This window comes from Zalophus californianus, chromosome 4, assembly GCF_009762305.2.
Source record: "Zalophus californianus isolate mZalCal1 chromosome 4, mZalCal1.pri.v2, whole genome shotgun sequence".
Classification (NCBI taxonomy): Eukaryota; Metazoa; Chordata; class Mammalia; order Carnivora; family Otariidae; genus Zalophus; species Zalophus californianus.
Window position 1 is genome coordinate 140,375,352 of NC_045598.1, and position 12,958 is coordinate 140,388,309.

At 34.9% G+C, this 12,958-nt stretch overlaps 1 pseudogene; it reads right to left on the bottom strand.

Moving 5' to 3' along the window:
* Window positions 1–8,874: 8,874 nt before the first annotated feature.
* Window positions 8,875–9,475, bottom strand: LOC113909892 (annotated as a pseudogene).
* Between the last annotated feature and the right edge of the window lie 3,483 nt (window positions 9,476–12,958).

The window sequence follows — 12,958 nt, forward strand, 5'->3', positions numbered from 1 at the left end:
TAGCCACTATCTTATAAAGTTGTTAAGAGAATTGTGATCATTTATGTAAACTTTATAGCTCTCAGCAAGCAAGAAGAACCCATTGAAAGTAGGCTGCAGCTGTATTAGCAAATATTCACAGAAAATAGAATATTAACACACGCTTTTATTATTAGTGATCAGTGGAATGTAAGTTAAAGTACTGGAATATTGTTTATTTTTCTATCATATTGGCAAAAAATGATAATTATTTTAGCTAGTAGTATTGATAGTATTGGGTAACTTACTTATTCACATTTGCATAATGTCATAAATGCATATGCTATTTAAAAAGGGCAATTTTATAGCAGATATCAAATTTTTAAATTTAAATTAAATATAAATCCTTTCACCCTAGCAACAATACTTTAAAAAAAATTTACATGCCAAGAGTAAATATATATGGGTGGATTTCTAATCTTTATAGCATTATTTGAAAGGAAAAAAAGGAGATAATCTAAATAGCTGTCAGTACAATATTCATTAAACAAGTGTGTTAAGGCCAAACTATGTCATATGTGCTTTCAAAAAAATTTAAGTAATTTTGGACATTTATGAAAATACACTGCCTATGCAAAGATTATACGAAGTAGGTACCGTATCAAAGTCATTTTAAGTTTATTTTATCCTGTAAGCAAAAGTTTTAGTAGCAATTTGGATAAGTCATTATAAGTAGAAGAAAAAAACATAGAAACACCATTGGCTTATATAAATTTTAGAACTGTAGAATAAGACCTTGCTAACTTAGAACACAATTACAGTTATTAAAAGTTTAAAAGGACTGAATTATTAAAGTGAAAACAAAATAATTAACTTATATTTCTTGTAATTTATCAATATTCAGTTTTCCACGCAGAATACTTAATTTATTGACACAATCTCAGTAGTCTACATAGTACAACAGGTCTTGCTTTAGGAAAAAAAAAACAAAACCAAAAACCAGTATCAACCTATTTTTGGCACTATAGATATATTGATGTCTCTGTTACTTTTATTCACTCATTTAACAAATTACAACCTACAAATAGTGTGCCAGACACTATTATCAACAACAAAACAGGCAATAATCTTTCCCTTATGGAACTTGCGTTATTGTTGAAAGAGAGGAGGTAGAATTAAACAAAATGCATTAATTAGACATTTAGTGGGCGAGGAGACAGAAATATAGATGACACTTTTAGATTTCCCTGAAAACAAAACCTGAAACAAGGACTTTGCACAGTAGTTTATTTGGAAGGTAATATAAGCAAGATGTGATAGCGGGAGTATGAAATGGGAAGGGAAAAACTTAATAAAATGTAGATTATTGAAGTTGATTATATAAACAAAAGAGGCTTGAGCCCACAGGTACCTCCAGAAGAGGAACAGACAGATTCCCAGAAATGTCCATCAAAGAGTAGAGGTTGGGACATATCTCCATTCTCTGTTGTTTGAGGAACATCCAGAAGACATATGGGGCAGGCTTCAGCTGGGAGTTTCACAACAGATAAGCTGAGGGAATGTACTAGTAGAGCACAAAAACATCTGCCATTATGTTTGAGACTCATTTTCTTCCCCAGCTTAGCAGGGAGCTAGCTTAATAAAGAGCTGACTCAGCCTAGGTTAAGCTCAGTAGGGAACAGAAGAGGATTGTCCACTTACCATGTTGTGGACATTGTTGAACTGATTAAGAACAAGTGGAAATGTAGGCGTGAATCTTGAGTGGGTCAAAAGGAAATGTGAGCAAAGGGCAAAGAGATAGTTGGTGTTGACAACTCTTTTACAAAGATTTTCTATACAGGGATAAGAAAAATGGGGCCATCAAAAGAGGAGGTTTTATTTTTTGTGTTTTTTTTAAAGACTGCAGGAATAAATCCCCTCTTGTATGCTAATGAGATTATCCCAGTAGAGAGGGTGAAAACTTGATGAAATAGAGACCAGAGAGAATTGCTGGTGTGATGTGCTGAAACATCGCCTGTTACTTAAGCTCGTGGCTTATCTGTTAGTGAGGATTATGAAATACAAAGATTCACCATATAGCCATCACAGTCTGGTAGGAAGGGAAAGCTTAGAGGCTTACATTACACTAATACAGCACACTACCGTTTTTGCTTACTTTTCCATAGTGCCTAATAATAGTAGGGCTGCAAAATTTCCCAAAAACTACACTTGGTGCTTCCACTGAATAGAATGGTTAGGTCTGAAGACATCTCTTTTCTCTAGATGCTAGAAAGGTTAATATTCAAATTCCAGGACTCAATAACAACTAAGGACAAAACTAAATTGAATTACTTCTTTTCTGGAAGTACGCAAACTGACAGTTTTCTGTTTCATGATACCTTACACTGTTTAATTAAATACACGCACAAAATATTGAAAACAGTTACTATGGCAATACATGGGTAATGCCTTTTTGCTTTTTTAGTAAGTGGATAATTAACATATGAAAAAAATAACTTTATCGTTAAGTCAAATAAAAGAAAATCACCTTAGGAGAAATACTTTAGATGAATTCATTGTCATTTCTTCTAATTATCTTTATTTCAGTTCCTCTTTTACATTTTGTATTATCACAGTCATAGACACAATCGCAAATGTTTTTATTTTTTTATTTTTTAAATTTTTAAATTGTTTTAAAGATTTTATTTATTTATTTGACAGAAAGAGACACAGCGAAAGAGGGAACACAGGCAGGGGGAGCGGGAGAGGGAGAAGCAGGCTCTCTGTGAGCAGGGAGCCTGATGTGGGACTCGATCCCAGGACCCTGGGACCATGACCTGAGCCGAAGGCAGACACTTAACGACTGAGCCACCCAGGCGCCCTCACAAATGTTTTTAAAGTCACATTTATTTTAAACCACAGCAAGGACAGATGGGAACGTTCTTAGCACTTTTGGGCTCATATTAGGTCACCATATAGTTATTGAAAACATGAATTTGTTTATTAACATCAGACAGAGCCCTTTATTCCACAGGATTATTTTTTAAAGAGACACTGTGTGACAGATATTACATTTAGTCTTAAAGTTCCAGGTTTCAGTCTCATTTTTTTCTTTTTTTGAAAAATTTTAATCGCAATATGGTTCACATACAGTGTTCTATTAGTTTCAGGTGTACAATAGAGTGATTTAACAGTTTCATATATTACTTAGTGTTCAGCAAGAAAAGTGTGCTCTTAATCTTCTTCACCTATTTCACCCATCCCCCCACCTACCTCCCCTCTGGGAACTGTCTGTTCTCCCATTCTCATTTCGTAATGAGCTTAAAGTCAAAGTGTGTTTTGAGGAGTTGATAGGGATGAGTAAAGAGATTTAGACACGCGGAGATGGCTCAGTTGAAGTTGAAAAATCTACAAAAAGGCAGTAGAATGTAATTATATTTCCAATGACCTCTGATCTGTTTGAGTTTATTAACTCCATTTTATATGGAGTTTTGATACTCACTTTATGTTTGCACCTGTTTCATCTATTCTGATGCAAATTATTAAGCGATGACAATAATATAGGAAGAAAAACATGGAAATGTTTGCATAAATCAGATACTGTTGATAAATCATGTAACTCGCAGAATTAATGCAATAATGATTGTCACAGACTTCAATATTTTATTTTTCTTTAAAAATAAACTCTAATTTATTACTGCGCAGCTTACCTAACAATGCATTTTTTTAGGTGTCAACAGAGATGAATCTATAACTTCTACTGATAAAATGCCACAGGTAGCTAGATATATTATAGGATCATAAAATTTATTTCTGCTTATAAGCATCCATATGCAATAACATCAAAATTTATTTACATAAGCTCACTATAAATAATTTATTCTATAATGTTATGTGCCACTCTCTAAAATCTTATAGAATACAACTGAGACGTATTTTTCTAAAAAATAAAATATTTTGCCCTTGACTTTAATAGGGCAAATCTTATCTAATTGTAGTTTCAAATGACATTATTTGAATATTACTTTAGGTTTTTATTACTTTATTACTTTAGGTTTTACTTTAATTCATTGTCTCAATTGCTAACTGGTCAACTTTACTTGCTTCCTCTGTAATGAGTTCAAGAATAAATGTTTCTTTTTCCTGGTAGAAACAGTTGGCTAAAAAACAACTAATATAGCCAGGACTTAATAAAATAAGAAAAAAATAAATATTACATGACAAGATCTAAGTGAATACATTTAGGGATATAAATGAGTACATCAGAGATCTCTCTATATAATACATGAAAGATTGTGAAGAAAATCATTGTTTTAGGAGATATGCAAATTTAACCAAAAATACTTTAAAATTTGAGGGAATGGGAGGAAAACATTAAACTAGGCATTATGTCTTTTCTGAGACTTGGAAGAAACAGCATGACATGTGAAAAGCACAATAATTCTGAGGGTCAAAAATTAAATAATTATACTTTGAGATGTTTAGATATCTAAAATTACTGTTCTTTTTTCTTGTATTCCAGATTTTGGCTATCCAGGAAACCCACTAACCCTAATTGATTATCTGATGTATCATGATCCCTAAAATGTTTTTTGTTGGGAGTAGGTCACAGATTGTTGGTTCTTCTGAGCCAGAAAAGGCTGTGTATGGCACACAGACCTACAAAATTACCCAAAGCTCTAAATTGATACCTCTTAAGCAGCACAGAAAAGTGGAAATTATAGCTATTTAGGGTAATGGCTACTAGATCATGGTGTCACTAGGGGCAAGATAGAGTGTTAATCAATTAGAAAATTGCTCAGTTTACATAATAATAATATAACTCATGCTGGCAAACAGAAGCTGATATTAGCTGTTGCTGTCCCTTACCCATTTTCCAGATACAAGTAAGTTCAGAGCCTCAGACCCTATTGTTTAGAGTGTCTTTCTCTTGAGGAGAGTTCCTGTAATTCTGCTACATCTACACATAGTAAATAATCATTTAAATTTTCCTAAAAGCAATCTACAATCACTTGCTAGAATAGGTATGTACTAAGGAAGGAAGAATAGCCAGATTTTTTCTTTTAGATAAGAGTTTTGAATTGACACTAATAAAGACTCAAAGTGCCCTTGTAGTCTTTGACTTAAATAGGAGTTCATGTCTACCAGGTGATAAATGGAAAACTAATCCAAAACTATCTCATAGCTAATCTATTCTGTATTTCTCCAGTTGGTTACCTATCCTTTTTTTTTTTAATTTTTTTTATAGATTTTATTTATTTATTTGAGAGAGAGAATGAGATAGAGAGAGAGCACGAGAGGGAAGAGGGTCAGAGGGAGAAGCAGACTCCCTGCTGAGCAGGGAGCCCGATGCGGGACTCGATCCCGGGACTCCAGGATCATGACCTGAGCCGAAGGCAGTTGCTTAACCAACTGAGCCACCCAGGCGCCCTGGTTACCTATCCTTAAAAGTTGGTGTAACCCTCACCTGTAGAGTGGGGGTCAGTTCCCTACAGGCATTATGATAGAAGAGATAAAGTGGAAGTTTCTACAGCTTGCCTTCACTCAAGTCGAGATGGTAAACCACAAGAAATATGTTCACAAAAAATTGCAGACATTGACTCCATCTACAAAAACTTGAAGAACGCAGTTATGGTAGAGTCCATCATATCAGTTTAACTCTGTGATACTGATAAAGCTCGGATGGCTATGGCAGTTGAGTATGGAGTATTGCATGCCCAGCGAGGTTATAGCTCCACCATAGCTAATGTGATCAGCTATTGCAACAGATAAACAAAACTTCTGCCATTTGATTTACATGTCATAATTTGGCAAATGTTTTTCTTGATTCCAATAGGAAGAGAGAACCAAAAACAGTTAAGCTGTAATTGGAAAGCAGAGCTCCAATTTATTAGAGAGTTGCAGGGCTTTGTTAACTTCCCTTTCTTTGTCAGAGTAGAGTCAGAGACATCTTGATCATCTTGATATTCACCAGAGCATCATATCAGTCCATTATATTAATGATATTAGGTAATTGAACTCCATGAGCAGAAAGTATAAAATATGCTAGATGCTCTATTAGGAAATAGTTACCATCTACCATCGTCATTACTATCTATGGTAGATGGTAATTGAAGTTTGAAGAACCTGTTACATTGGTGAATGTTTTAGGAGTTAAGTGGCTGCAGCGTGACAGCATCTTCCTTCTGAAATAAAGGACAAGTTGCTATACTTCCTATCTCCACCAACTAAGGAACAATAATAAGGCATAATGGGCTTCTTTGGTGTTTGTAAGCAGCATACCTGGAAATTCTGTTCTGACTTAATTAACAAGTGAGACTGCCTGTTCAAATGTGATGCAGGGCAAGAGAGAGTTATACAGCAGGTCTAGTCTGTAAGTTTATCTTTAGCATATGTGAAGGTGCTGAAAGTGTCTGGAGTGGTTAAGTCCCTGGTAAACACCAGTAGGTGAGTTGCAACGTGTACCTAGAAGGTTCTGGAGACACACAAGTTTCCATTTGCAAAAGAGCTCTTATTATGTTACTCAGACCCAGACGATGTCAGTTGTTAACTTTAGGGACTAATGGACATTCTCATCATGTTTTAGGGTTGGGTGGGTATAGCAAAAATCCATGGTATATTGGAAAAAGCATATCAAGCAGACCCAGGAAGCATGAATAAACATGTTGAGAGAAGTATAGATTTTTATGGCCCCTATCTGTGTTGCACTGATAACTTTCCAGTTCAGCCTTATGATCTAATGGAGAGTTTCTTTTGAGTAAATGATGGAGAGGGAAAGGACTCAAACCTAGTTCATAGATATGTTACTACGCTATTGGTGATAGCCAGAAATAGTGAGCTATCCTATTACATCCCCTGACCTAACCCTAATACTGACTCTGAATACGGAACATAGATTGAAATACCCACCCCCCTGCCCTTCAATACCCTGGAGATCAGTATTGAAGGAAAATCTGCCATTAGGTAGTGCTACAAGCAATAATCAGGGCCATCCAAACAATGAGTCCAAGCCTACAATAAGAAACAGCAGAATGGAGGTGTCTCATACTCCAAGAAGTCCTTTATTATCTAACGTAGATGTCAATGATGATCTATTAAGATCTGAGGAAATGTAAGGCACTATAATCCAAATCATTATGAAGACAGTTTGAAATAAAGTTTTACGTGTTTTATTAAAAATGATGAACTAAGTCAACCCTTGAGCTATTAGATGATAATATCTAATCATGATATCATGATTAATAAGATATTTATGTAAGTAAACAAGCAAAATGTAGAAATAAACTTTACAATTTTAATAGTATTTAAAGCCATTTGATAGTATTGTTTTATTACCTTATAAAAACTACTAATGAAATATTTTATGCTGCTTTTGAGTCTAAGAGTTAAATATAGAGTGGAAGTTTGGAATTTTATGGAATTTGTTGATGCTTTTTCAATTATGAAATGTGTGAACTACTTTTTTCATGTCCTTTTAAAGAAAGAAGTGCTTGAGAAAGTGTAGGTTAAATTGAAAACACTTTTTTGATGAAAACTGGATTTTATGGAGAAACTAAAAATGTGAAACCATTAATAGTATTTCTGCTTTAAGTGGAATTCAGAAAAAGAAAGAATGTAAAATCCAACAAAGAATAAAGAATTCTATCATAGGATTTCAATTAGAATGACCAGTGAAATGCATCTACATCATTTATATGCAAGCTATTTGCAGAATCGCCCACATACATACTTAATGTAATTATTGGAAGGTAAAATGAGTATTATAATGTGTGAAGCTTGTCTCAATTAAATTTATCAATATTTGTTAGATACCTTTCCAGTCCTTATAGATATTAAAATCAAATATCAGAGTAAACAATATAGATCCATATTTTTTAAAATAATAAAGCTTAAATTACATTATAACTGATAAATATTAATATTATTTTGTTGACAAAATGTTATTGTTAATAAAGAGATTGATATAATTTGTATTTTCTCTCATACTGTAAAATTTCTATATATTTTTAAAAAATATAATACTGTTCATCAAAAACTAATGACGTAATATATGGTGATTAACATAACAATAAAAGATTAAAAAAATATAATACTGTTTATTTAACTTCAAAAATATTTCAGCATTCTAAACATGCAAAAAAATAACAGAACGTTGCAAATTGTGTTTAGTACAGAAGGTTCTTGAACTTTCATTGATGCAGTGGCTCTTCGCTTCGCTGACAGTGAAGAGTTCTATAGTTTGTTTAAAAACAAACAGTTTAAAACTACTGCACTTAACTAAAAAGGATCCAAACACGTCTCATGTCAGCTGACCCCCCCTTTTCCACAGCTAAGAATGGCAGCAGAATGCTAGGTCACTATATACAGAAACAAGATAACCTGAAGCTAAATGGATGCCCACTGCAGTGTCCACAGGTCCAGCCTCACAGTGCATGCCCTGAGCTACAGCCCCTCCAAAACTCATCTTCCCTACAGCCTCAACGCCAAGGAAGGGGCATCAAGAGTTTGTCTCGGTTGTTTTGTTCTTTTTACAAACTATAGATATGTACAGTTGATAACTCAGGATTTCTAGCCAATAACCATATAGTTAACACCACCTTACAAATTAAAGAAAAGAAAATGCGAGAAACATCTTTAACTGCCTTGTCACACCAACAGCAAAGTGCACAGAGTGAGGAGAACACGAGAGCCTTTTCATGTTAAAAATGTTTGGAAATATGTACAACTTTTATACAGTTTCAGGGTGCTCCGAACACCCATGGCCACTTCATGTAAACCACTGACAATTTCTAGAGCACTTTGAGAAACTACAATATGACCATGACCCAATTGTGTAATTCACCCTACGAGGGCGGCAGACATGCCCCGGGTAAGAAGGGTGTCAATGATGGCGCTCCCTACTCTAAGGTGTTCACAGGAGACAAATCAACAGTGTTTTTATTCCTCCTCCTCCTCCTTCTCCTCTTCTTCCTCCTCATCTTCTTCATCTTCCTCTTCCACCTTTTTCTGGGCAACTTTGGTCGGGACCCTTTGTGGCAGCAACCTTTCCTTTAGATTTATAGTCAGCGACATCCTTCTTGTACTTCTCCTTCAGCTTTGCTGCCTTATTGTTGTAAGGCTGCTTTTCACTGTCACTTAAGTTATTCTACATCTCACCCAGCTTCTTTGCCACATCTCCAATAGGGATACCAGGGTTTGTAGATTTGATCTTGGGGCGGAATTCTGAACAGAACAGGAAAAATCCAGATGGTGGCCTTTTGGGGCCATTAGGGTCCCTTTTCCTCTTGCCCCCCTTAGCTGGTCCATAATCTTTCATTTCCCGATCATAGTGCACTTTATCTGCCTTTGCTATTTTATCAACTTTAGACTTCTCTTTCCCAGACATTGTCTTCCACTTCTCAGAGCACTTCTTGGAAAATTCTGCAAAAGTGACAGGGACCTTGGGGTTTTTCTTCTTATGTTCCTCTCTGCACGTCTGCACAGAGAAGGCATAAGCAGACATCTTGCCCTTTGGTTTCTTGGGATCACCTTTAGCCATCCTGACTGTATTGCTAGTCTGGGCAGTGCAGGGCATGATGCACCAAAATTTCTATATTTTATATTTTGTTTTATACATATTAAGTCCTTGGAATATATCTATAACATTTGTGTATAAATATACACATTAAGAGTATACAGAAGGAAAGTGTGATGACAGAAATTTGAAGATTCCTACTTTTCCACTGTAGTTTAACTTTGATTTACACTGCCACATAGTGCTAAAAATAATTGCCTAATACAGGGAATCCGCACTGTGCCAAAGAATTTAGAAGAGAGGAAATATCTTTATCAGATTAATTTTAAATACATTTTAAAATATGCATAATAATTGTCTCCTTCCCTGTCCATAATGTTTGGCACTATGCATATTGATCTTAAGAATAATGAGATATCATAGATATCATATCACATATTTTTGGTATTTAAGTTTCTTTTATTTATTTTTATTTTTATTTTATTTTTTTAAAGATTTTATTTATTTATTTATTTGAGAGAGAGAGAGCACATGAGAGGGGGGAGGGTTAGAGGGAGAAGCAGACTCCCTGCTGAGCAGGGAGCCCAATGCGGGATTCGATCCGGGGACTCCAGGAACATGACCTGAGCCGAAGGCAGTCGCTTAACCAACTGAGCCACCCAGGCGCCCGGTATTCAAATTTTTTTAATGAAGTATAATTGACATATAAAATTATATTAGTTTCAGGTATATAACATAATGATTCACTATTTGTATACATTGCAAGCGATCATCACAATAAGTACAGCCACCATCCTCATATGAAGTTACAAAAATTATTTCTCTTATATTGACAACTTTGAAGAAAGATCTCTCTCAACAACTTTCAAATATGCAATACGATGTTATTAACTATAATCATCATGTTGTACATTACATCTCCATGACTTATTTATTTTAAAACTGGAAGATTGTATCTCTTGATCTCCTTTGCTCATTTCACCCACCTTAGCTTTGAACTTTTATATGGCCTTTATTATACTGAGGTACCTTCTGTCTAAACCCAATTTGTTGAGAGTTTTTATCAATAAATCGATGTTGAATTTTGTCATGGGGTTTTTGTTCATCTACTGAAATGATCATATGATTTTTATCCTTCATTTTGTTAAGTAATGTATTACGTTGATTGATTTGTGTTCATTGAACCACCCTTGCATCCCTGGACTGAATCCCACTTGATCATAGCGTATGATCCTTTGAATGTATTGATGAATTCGATTTGCTATTATTTTGTTGATGATTTTTTCATCTATGTTCATCAGATATTTGGCCTGTAATTTTCATTCTTTTTTCTGGTGTCCTTGTCTAGTTTTGGTATTAAGGTAAAGCTGGCCTAGTAAAATGAATTTGGAAACATTCCTTCCTTTTCAAATTTTTGGAAGAGTTTGAGAAGGATAGATATTAAATCTTCTTTGACTATTTGGTGGAATTCATCAGTGAAGCTGTCTGGTCCTGGACTTTTGTTTATTGGCAGATTTTTGAATACCGATTCAGTCTCTTTACAAGTAATCAGTCTATTCATAATTTCTGTCTTTTCATTATTCAGTCTTAGAAGATTGTACGCTTCTAGGAATTTATCTATTTCTTTTTGGTTGTCCAATTGATGGTAGTATCATAGTATTTTTAAAGTATTCACAAGCTCAACGGTTCAGCTATATTATCAGGTCCAGGGGTTTAGACATTATTCTTATTCATAGTTTTCTTTAGAAAGATGTCCTGGCCACTTAGGAATTTCCCATGGCCCCACTTAAGAATGGGATTGTGAAGTGTGAGACAGGACAGAGGAAGCATGTTATAATAAGGACAAAGAAAATCAGTGCTCTGGAAACTCAAAACCAATAGAGAGAACATTAGCCAATGAGGCAAGGTAAGACAAGGTACCAATTTAGTTAAGCCTATTTCTAATATCTGTTACATTTTCCTATTACCAGCTGAGTTTTCCTAACCAGACCCCAAATCTTTGGTTTTTAAGTGTCCCTTAGCCATTCAGGATCCCCTCTGGTGTAGTCTGCCTATATTTAATCCCTACATCGCCATGTCACAAATCAAATTTATCTTTGCTGGGCTTCAGTCTCACTCTTCAGACTTATTGTCAGGGTAATGCTATCCCTTCATGAGCTGAGTTTTAATTGGGTACATTCTATAGTGGACATAGTAGCTCTATCCTCACTTAGCTACCAGCTGGACAACATCAAGACATGCAAAAATATGGAGTCTCGCATAATCCCCAACTCTTACTGTATGCTCTTTTCTTCAATAAAGTTCACCTTCATAGTGTTTTAAGTACGTGGAGTTCATGACTCTTTGGAGTTCATAGATATACAGCTATTAGATGGGAACTTTGGCACAACTGCCTCTAGAGGCTTTTTGGATCTGCTCATGCTGAGAATTATAACTTTACATGAGTTGCATAAACCTCATATGCAATGTCTAGCACGTAAGTAACACAGCATTCCCAGACCAGCTGTTTGGGAAGGGGCTTTTATTATACCCTCATTGATTTGAGATTATTTAAATATGCTTTTCATATGCTCGTTATAGATCACTACCACTTTGAAAAAGGAAAATCGTCCTGATCACATATTCGTAAGTTTGAGCTCCTCAGAAGAAATGGTCCATATAAATTGAAGGTATTGTTATGAACATTACATGCACAATATAAATGTACAGGTTTAAGCAGTGAAGTCCTGAAAAATCTCTGCATTTAGCTTAGATTGAGCAACAGATAATCAATAATTATATGCAAATGAATCTTTTATTCAATAAAACCGAGCTGCATAACATTTTCAGTGCAAATCAGCAAGTACTACAGAATTAAAAACCCTTAGGGTACCTAGCGGCCAGAACATTTCTTGCATGCATGATGTCTCAAGGAAGTACATTTAGCCTGGTTATACCAGCAATTGCCATTTTGTACAAATGGCAAAAAAAAAAAAAAAAAAAAAAAAATCCATCCAATCACCTTACACTTAATTTCACTTAATTTTAATCACAGTGTACTTGCATGGACAGGTTTCTTTTAAACACTGATTTATTCTCTAAATGGAGAGGCATGGTTGTTATTTAAGATCTAACGTCCCCCCCGGTCACATTTGGGAGGCTTTCCAACAGCAAGGCACAATTGTTATTTAAGATATAACGTGCCTAACCAGTCCCATTTGGGAGCTGTTTCTGGCTGTACGGAGGCTCTTGCCTGCTTGGCAAATAATGAACCAGTGCCAGAAAAATTGCATAAATTCCTTAATGTCTCTGTGTACTCTTCCAGAATTAAGCTGAGCTCTTGTTTTCTTCCTATTCTAATTAAAATGCTGAATGAAGGGGGCAACATTTTTATATACCTATATATATATATATATATATATTTTTTTTTTTATATACCTATATATATATATATATATATTTTCTTTTTGGTGCAGCAACCTACTTTGGCTATTTATTTTGGGCATACTTGAAAAATTAATAGAATTC